Genomic DNA, 9,898 nt, shown 5'->3' on the forward strand with positions numbered 1-9,898 from the left:
AGGGGCAGAATTGGAAATTGGACAGAAATTAAGTTGCTAATTAATTAAATAAAAAATAAAAATAAATGATTTTAGCAACTGACAATTTTACAACTCACAGCTTAGACACTTAGAACTCTCTGGTTTTGGCAGATACCATCTCCACCACATCTCTCATTCTTTCTTTTATTTTCTTTCTTTCATATCATCATGTATTCCATCAAAGCCATGGAGGGCTAAGCTTTAAGGGTTGATTCCACTGTAATTTCTTAAATGGATTCTGAGGTTAGATGAATTTATATGTTTTGTTATTTTGATTATTGTTGTGGTTTTTGTTATTCTATGTCCTTTGCTTCTAAATTGAATAGAAAATAATGATTTTAAATCTACATGCATGCTAATCATATGAGTTAAGAGGTTTTTAAATAAAATTGAGACTTTACTTTGATTTTGTTTAGAAACTTTCATTTGATTAAATAAGTTTTTGCCAATAATTGAGACTTTAATTTGATTAGAGGTAATTACTTTAACTAAAATTAGTCAAGACTTTACTTTGATTAATTAAGTTTTCTATTTGGTAAAGAAACAAAGGAATAGACATGATTAGGCATAGTAAAATTAATTGAGACTGTACTTTGATTGAATTTACTATGGACAATCTAACAATTCTCACTTTTAATTGAGACTGTACTTTGATTAAAAGTGAGGATGCCAACAAATGAATTGAGTCTTTACATTGATTGATTTGTAAATCAACAACAATAATTAATTTAACAATAATCTCTAGATAACCAATGAAGAATCTTATTTAGAAAAAGCAGTGGAATTGACCTATTTACTATTACTGTGTTTACAATCTTCCGTGTCATTTTCTTTGCATATCAAAACCCCCCTATTTTTATAGTTGCTAGTTTTAAAGTACATTTTTTGAGAATCAAATATTTGAGATCAATTCCGTATTCGTTGTGAGACGACTCAGGGTTATCTTAACCCTAACTATTTTCTTCACTACAAACTGGCAATACTGAAGTTGCTAAAGTAGTGGTAATTTGATCGCCTAACGACAGCGATATCAAATTTGGCGCCGTTGCCGGGGAATACGGTTAGTATTTCTTTTATTTTGATTCTGTTTTTATTTATTTTATTTATTTTATTTTATTTTATTTTTTATTTTTTATTTTTCTTTATTATTTATTTTACGCATATACGTTTGATATAGTTTGTTATTTTGTAGTATCTAGTTTTCTGTTAATATACTCCAAGCAAAGTTCTATTTTTGTTTTGATTAAGAATTTCTTTTAAGAAATTTTTGAGACTAGTTTGGAAAACTCTGTCTAGGAAAGACTTGGTATTTAAGTTGTCCATTGTGACGCACCTCTCTTTCCTGGGAGTAGACCCAACGACATCTTAACTCATTTCTTTCTTGAAATCTTTCTCCAAAACAAGAATAGGAAGAAAAAAAAAACACACAGGGAAACACTTTCAGGTGGACTTGCATAGTGCATGACTCGGGCCAATCCGGGTCAATTTTATCAACTTGATTCAGAACTTGAAAGGAACTTGCGTAAATCACGTAGGAGACTTGAACTCAGGTGTTCTACTGAAGGAGCACCATCATCATCTGAACCTACCACTGAAAGTGTACCACTAGAATCACCTCTGGTGATTAACATATCTTCTGATCCATCACCTGAACCAGAAATTCAAGAAGATAGAATGGAAGAAAGAACAATAAGAGAGTTGGCTTCACCGGATGCAGCAATTACACAAAACATGTGCATCCAATATCCAGATGGAGAATGTGAGCTTAAGTCTGGGTTAATCCATCTTTTACCCAAATTCCATGGATTAGCAGGAGAAGACCCATACCATCATTTGAAGGAATTTCATGTTGTTTGTTCATCCATGAGACCTACAACAGTGACAGAGGAACATATCAAGCTTAAGGCTTTTCCATTCTCATTGCAAGATGCCGCTAAGAATTGGTTATACTGCCTTCCGCCAGGATCCATCAATACCTGGGAGACTCTGAAAAGATTATTTCTGGAAAAGTTTTTTCCAGCATCTAGAGTTGCTGCTATTCGCAAAGATATTTATGGGATAAGGAAACAAGAAAGAGAAAGTCTTCACGAGTATTGGGAAAGATTCAAAAAGTTGTGTGCTTCCTGTCCTCATCACCAAATAAACGAGCATCTCCTCATTCAATACTTTTATGAGGGATTGAGTATCATGGATAGACAAATGATAGATGCTGCAAGTGGAGGGTCATTGATGGACAAAACGCCAACAAATGCAAGACAATTGATTGAAACTATGGCATCGAACCATCAACAATTTTCCACAAGGAGTAATTCTATAACTCTATTGAAGGGAACCCATGGAGTAGAAGCTTCGTATGTTGCAGATCACAAGAAATTAGAAGGGAAGTTGGATGACTTAGCAGCCATGGTAAGGACCTTGACAGACTTACAGAAAAAGCCTATCCCTTCTACTTTATGTGGAATTTGTGCTTCTACTAATCATCCTACAGAGGCTTGTTCTATGTTAAAAGAGACAGGGACGTTAGACAATGAACAACCTCAGGCATATGCTGCAAACATCTATGGCAATAATAGACCACCTCGGCAGCAATACAACCATGATTTGTCCTCCAACAAGTACAACCCAGATTGGAAGGAATATCCCAGCCAGAAATGGGGAAATCAACAGCCTCAACACCAACAAGTCTATGTTCCACCTCAACAGAGGCAACAACCACAACCAACTGCAACCTCTGGTGATTCAAACATGGAGGCAATGATGAAAATGATGGCTGACATGATGAAGGGACAAATCAATGAGTTGAAACAGACGATGGAAGCAACCAATCAAAATTTGCAAAATCAGATTGGACAAATGGCAAATGAGTTAAATCAGATGAAGTCTCAACAAGGCTCAAGCAATTTGCCTGCACAAACTGTAATCAACCCGAGAAATGTAAGTGCTATTACTTTAAGATCGGGTAAGCAAATACAAGGCCTTGGGGATGCCCAAGAAGATGAAGATAAGGACAATGAAGTTGTACCTAATGATGAAAGAGGAAGATCAGATGAAACAACACAAGCAACATCTGAGATGCCTGCACCCAATGATAACTCCAGGTTGGTATCCCCTAATACTTCCTCTGAAAATCCTTCTCCTTATTCTCCTCCTCCTCCCTATCCAAACCGTTTGAAACCAAAAACTAAAAAGATGGAGGAGTTAGACAAAGAAATCCTGAATACTTTCAAGAAAGTGGAGATAAATATTCCTTTGTTGGATGCTGTTAGACAAATTCCTAAATACGCCAAGTTTCTCAAAGAATTATGTACACATAAAAGGCGTATTATGGACAAAGAGGTAGTGAACATGGGAAGAAACGTTTCTAGCTTAATCAAGAAGCCTACAGTCAGAATGCCGCAAAAGTGTAAGGATCCAGGTATGTTTTCTGTTCCCTGCATTATAGGTAGTACTAAGTTTGACAATGCTATGTTAGATTTAGGAGCTTCCATTAATGTAATGCCTTTATCTGTTTTTACTTCACTTCATCTTGGACCTCTTAAGTCTACTGGTGTGGTCATTCAATTGGCCAACCGTAGCACAGTTAACCCTGCAGGTGTGCTAGAAGATGTTCTTGTCCGTGTGGACAAGTTAATTTTTCCTGCAGATTTCTACATCTTGGATATGAAGGATGATGAAGGAATGAGTACAACCACAATCATCTTGGGAAGACCATTCATGATGACAGCACGTACCAAGATAGACGTGCATGCAGGATCCTTGACTATGGAGATAGGAGATGAGAAGGTGCAGTTCAACGTGCTAGAAGCCATGAAGCACCCAATTGAAGACCATTCTTTGTTTTGCATTGATTTATTGAGTAATGTAGTGAACAATTATGCTTTTGGACTTTTGGACGTTTTATCTGGTTTTTCTTCTTCTTTGGATTTTTCTTTTTCGAATGTTTCGGGCTCAATTTTAGACGAAAGAGAAAATTTTAAAACAGGTGATGTTGAGGACGTGGTGTCACTATTTGATACCTCTGTGGCGTCCAAGTGTGATGCTGAGGTGGCTGAAATTACCTTAGGCAGTAAAATGTTGCCATCTGTGGAACAGCCACCCACTTTGGAGTTGAAACCTTTACCATCTCATTTGAAATATGTTTATCTTGAGAGGGATGGGAAACTCCCTGTTATTATATCTGCCTTGCTTACTAACGAGCAGGAACAAAAGCTATTGCAGGTTATCAAAGATCACAAGCAAGCAATAGGCTGGACTTTGGCAGATATTCCTGGTATTAGTCCTTCTTTCTGCATGCACAGAATACTCTTGGAGGAGGATGCTAAGCCAGTGAGGCAACCTCAGAGGAGACTGAATCCTCAGCTGATGGAGGTTGTAAAGAAAGAAGTCACCAAGTTGCTATAAGCAGGTATTATATATCCTATTTCTGACAGCACTTGGGTGAGTCCTGTACATGTGGTCCCCAAGAAATCTGGGATCACCGTGGTCAAGAATGAGAAGAACGAGTTGATTCCTACTCGTATTCAGAATAGCTGGAGGGTCTGTATTGATTATAGAAGACTAAACCAGGCCACCAGGAAGGACCACTTCCCTTTACCATTCATGGACCAGATGTTAGATCGATTGGCAGGTAAGTCTCATTACTGTTTTCTTGATGGATTCTCTGGGTATTTTCAGATTTGTATTGCCCCAGAGGATCAACATAAGACTACTTTTACTTGTCCATTCGGTACATATGCTTATAGAAAAATGCCATTTGGCCTTTGCAATGCTCTTGGAACATTTCAGCGATGTATGATGAGTATTTTTACAGATTTGTTGGAGCATTGTATTGAGGTTTTTATGGATGATTTTAGTGTATATGGTTCATCTTTTGATCACTGCTTGTCTAATCTTGCTAGAGTCTTGGAGAGATGTGAAGAAACTAACCTTGTTCTAAATTTTGAAAAATGTCATTTTATGGTGGAACAAGGTATAGTTTTAGGTCACGTTGTTTCCAAGAATGGTATATCTGTAGATCCTGCTAAAATTGATATTATTTCACAATTGCCTTACCCCTCTTCTGTGAAAGAGGTTCGATCTTTTCTTGGACATGCAGGATTTTACAGGAGGTTTATCAAGGACTTCAGCAAGATAGCCAACCCTCTCTCCAACTTGTTGCAAAAGGATATAGTATTTGACTTTGGAGAGAGGTGCAAAGATGCATTTGATACATTGAAAAAGGCGCTTACCACCACTCCTATCATCCAGCCACCTGACTGGACATTACCATTCGAGTTGATGTGTGATGCATCAAACTTTGCAGTAGGAGCGGTGCTTGCACAAAAAGATGGGAAGCTATCACATGTGATATATTATGCTTCCAGAACATTGGATACAGCGCAGGCTAACTACACCACGACTGAGAAGGAATTATTGGCTGTTGTGTTTGCCTTGGACAAATTCAGACCGTATATACTTGGTTCCAAGGTAATTGTTTATACTGATCATGCAGCATTAAAATTCCTTCTGAAGAAAGCAGATTCGAAACCAAGGTTGATCAGATGGATGCTACTGCTCCAAGAGTTTGACATTGAGATTCTAGACAGAAGTGGAGCACATAACTTAGTAGCCGATCATCTTAGCAGGATTGAAAATGGAGAAGATAACATTCCTATTAAGGATGACTTTCCTGATGAAGTCCTCCTAGCATTGACTGCTGTAAAAGGTATGTTTCCTGAACCTCGGTTTGCTGACATTGTTAATTATTTGGTTGTTTCTGCTATTCCTCCTTCCTTCTCCAAATATGAAAGAATCAAGCTAAAAAGTGAGGCAAAGTACTATATCTGGGAAGACCCAATCTTATGGCGCATTGGTAGTGACCAAGTCATAAGGAGGTGTGTTCCAGATATCGAGATACCTCATGTGCTTGAGTTCTGTCATTCGTCTCCTTTTGGTGGACATTATGGCACACAAAGAACAGGTAGGAAGGTGTTGGATTGCGGATTATATTGGCCTACTATTTTTAAAGATGCACAGAGGGTATATGAAAATTGTGAGCAGTGCCAAAGGGCAGCCAGATCCATTACAAGAAGGGATGAAATGCCTCAACAACCCATGCTATATTGTGAGGTATTTGATATTTGGGGTATTGATTTTATGGGTCCTTTTCCTCCTTCTTTTGGGTTTTCTTATATTTTGCTTGCTGTAGACTATGTCTCCAAATGGGTGGAAGCCACAGCTACAAGGACTAATGATTCTCGAGTTGTTATGAGTTTTGTCAGGTCTAACATTTTCTGCAGATTTGGGATACCACGAGCCATCATCAGTGACCAGGGGACTCATTTCTGTAATAGGCTACTTGAGAACATGTTGAAGAAGTATGGGGTGACACATCGCATTGCTACACCATATCACCCCCAAACCAATGGGCAAGCAGAGATCTCTAACAGAGAGATTAAAAAGATACTAGAGAAAGTAGTGAAGCCTAGTCGAAAGGATTGGGCCACAAGATTGGATGAAGCACTTTGGGCACACAGGACAGCCTACAAAACACCTATAGGTATGTCACCTTTCAGGGTGGTTTTTGGAAAGGCTTGTCATCTACCTGTGGAGATTGAACATCGGGCCTATTGGGCCGTGAAAGCATGCAACTTGGATTTGGAAGAAGCAGGAAATGAGCGAAAGCTTCAGTTGCAAGAACTAGAGGAGATTAGGCTTGCAGCCTATGAAAATTCAAAGGAGATTGAACATCGGGCCTATTGGGCCGTGAAAGCATGCAACTTGGATTTGGAAGAAGCAGGAAATGAGCGAAAGCTTCAGTTGCAAGAACTATAGGAGATTAGGCTTGCAGCCTATGAAAATTCAAAGTTCTATAAAGAGAAAACCAAGAAGTTCCATGACCAAAAGCTTGTGGCTAGAAAGGATTTCAAGGTAGGCCAGAAGGTGTTACTATACAAATCTAAGCTTGGTCACATGAGTGGTAAGTTGCGTTCTACTTGGGAAGGACCATACATTGTTACAGAAGTCTTCCCTTATGGAGCAGTGGAGATCAAGGAAGAATCTTCAGCAAGAACTTTTAAAGTTAATGGGCATCGTCTTCGGATATTCAATGAAAATCAAGATATGCTGAATAAGACGATGGATGTGATGAACTTGACTTCTCCCTCATACCTTCCACCTTGAGGAGGTAAGTACACTTCATACTTTTTCTTTGCATTTTATACATATTGGATACATTGAGGACAATGCATGGATAAAGTGTGGGGGTGTGGGGAGATTTCCCCCTTTTCTGTTTTTGTTTTCTATTTGTTTTGTTTTTCCTTTTCTAATTTTGCTTTCTGTTTGTTTTTATATAAAAAAAAAGTTTCTGCTTTCAATAAAACATATTGACATTGGATTTTTGGATTTGATTTACTAATTGGAACGATCATAATTCTGGGAAAATAAGAGTCATGTGCTATGAATGGATTATTTCTGTGAATTACTGATTGAGTTGATTTGAGAGTTTCTGGAATAAATCTTTTGTGAAAGAGTTTTTGACCTTGTGAGTTTTGAGCTTTATTGTAAGGATGAACTACTGTGTGTCATTCCTATTTTTCTTGTGTGATTTGCTCATGTCTTGTTGGTACTCAAATGTTTAGCTTGATTCTGTTGTTTTGCATCTTAGGTGGACATGCATGATTTGATATGACTGAGGCATTTCTTGTTTTTAGCTACTTGGCCAAATAAGCTAACCATAACATTGATCCATTGGTAGCCCCTTGAGCTTAAACCTCTTTTTCTTGTTTTGAGCATACTGTTAAACCTTAAAAAGAAAAAGACCATTTTTTTTTCCTTACCTTAGGGAGAAAGAAGGAGCTAGTGGATTATGTTGAGATTGGTTGAGGAATAAAGTGTGGGGGTGAGTATTTCCCCCACAAAGTTGTAAAAATGGCAAAAGGAAAATAATTGTTGATGACAGAGTGTTGAAATGAAAAATGATTGCTGTCTGAAAAAGAGCAACAAAGGATAAAAGGGAAAAAAAGAAGAAGAAGTAAAGATTGTTTTTGAAACTGTGCTCCATAACTCTTTCTTCCTTACTATTTCAAAAACACACAAATCCTAAAGTTTTTCCTACCTTTGCCTTGGCCTCATCATAACCTGTTAAAAGTCCTCATGATTTTTGAATGCATGTTTTCTGAAAGCTGTGAATATTAGAGTCTTGCTAAGCATTGAGAGTGTTTACTTGCATGGGTATTTTGAGTGAAAACACAAGCCAAAACACTTGAGCGAATCTTGGTGAGAAAATATATATTTAACTTGAGTGTTTCTCTTTCATATTTGATTATCTTGTAAACTCAAAAGATTAACTCATGTGTGAAAAACAGAATTTTATCCATTTGTTTGTGCATGACAACATGTTTTCTAGAAGATTGATCTGTTTTCATTGGTATTCATTTCTTTAATCCACTGAAAATATGGAATAAAAGACCTCAGAAAAGAGTTTTGAAATTGTTCAATTTTGCCCAGGAGTGCAAAAGGATAAGTGTGGGTGTGTGATGAGTTCAAATTTTTTGCCCTCATTTAATATTTAAATTTGGGGATTTAATTGAATTTTCTGTGCTTAAAGATTGATTTAATTAGGATTTGTGATTATTGGATTTATTGAGTAAGTTTGGTAAAAGTGGCATAAAAATTGATTTTAGTTGCATAAAATATTATTGGATATTTTAACGTTTGTTAATGCAGCTGGAATTTATTTTTGGTCGATTAATAATGTGATTTTGAAATATTCAAAGTTACAAAATAAGTCCAAAATCAAGAAATTCTGAAAAAGAATAAATCAGGAGCTAAATGCACCCCCAGTTTTCATTTGCACACTCCTCCCTCAAGTGGACCACAAAAACCTGTTCTGCACCCCCAGTTTTCACTAAGTTGCACCCCTCCTACCACTTAAACTCCACTAAACCAGATCATGCCATGTGGCAATCCCCACCTCTTAAAATTAGCCAACCAGAACAAGCCACGTGTCATAATCCTACCCTCACCAAATTAACCAATCAGATTCTGCCACGTCATCATCTTCATCTCCCAAAACAGAAACCCTAATTTTCCCCAAACCCTAGCCGCCACCATCAACCTCCACGGCAGCCACCGCCGTTTCTGGCCACCACGATTCTGCAGCGACGCGTCACCACCACCACCACCGCGAACCATCCAGCGGTGCCACTCGCGGTCATCTTCTCCGCAGAGAGCCACCACGAACCCGCAACCACTGTCCTCGCCAGAAACTTCAACCTCCATCTCTGCACCTCGCGCATCTCTTCCTTCGCGAAACAGCGCCGACGGCCACCGCGCATCAGCCCCCGCGTCGCATCTCTTCGTTCGCGCCTCCGCAACACCACCGCGTCGCACTTCACATCGCAGCAGCGCAACGCCGGCAGTCGCGCCTCCACACTTTGGTCCTCCATTCGAGACAGCTTCATTTTCTCTGCAACTCGTCGCCGCACCACTGCACCACCATGGCCACCGCAGCTTCACCACCATCTTCGAACAGGAACCGCGTCGGAAGAGCTCGCTGGAGCAGCACCACGCCGGCAGCCGCGCCGTTACGAGGGAGGGAGAAGAGTGTGAGAGTGAAACCCTAATTCTGGAGAGAGACACTCTGCGCCACGTGTCAGGCTGCTATTGGACAGTCAAACTGGTCAACTGGTCAAAGTCAGCAGTCAAATTCTGGTCAATTTTGTAAAAATGCTTAAATAAGAGGGGCAGAATTGGAAATTGGACAGAAATTAAGTTGCTAATTAATTAAATAAAAAATAAAAATAAATGATTTTAGCAACTGACAATTTTACAACTCACAGCTTAGACACTTAGAACTCTCTGGTTTTGGCAGATACCGTCTCCACCACATCTCTCA

The 9,898-nt window shown here is 38.7% G+C and overlaps 1 pseudogene; it reads left to right on the forward strand.

Moving 5' to 3' along the window:
- The first annotated feature begins 768 nt into the window (after positions 1 to 768).
- Positions 769 to 9,612, forward strand: LOC114180238 (uncharacterized; annotated as a pseudogene).
- The last annotated feature ends 286 nt before the right edge of the window (positions 9,613 to 9,898 follow it).

Source organism: Vigna unguiculata, chromosome 4 (genome assembly GCF_037176805.1).
Source record: "Vigna unguiculata cultivar grain cowpea cultivar isolate G323 ecotype 2 chromosome 4, ASM3717680v1, whole genome shotgun sequence".
Classification (NCBI taxonomy): Eukaryota; Viridiplantae; Streptophyta; class Magnoliopsida; order Fabales; family Fabaceae; genus Vigna; species Vigna unguiculata.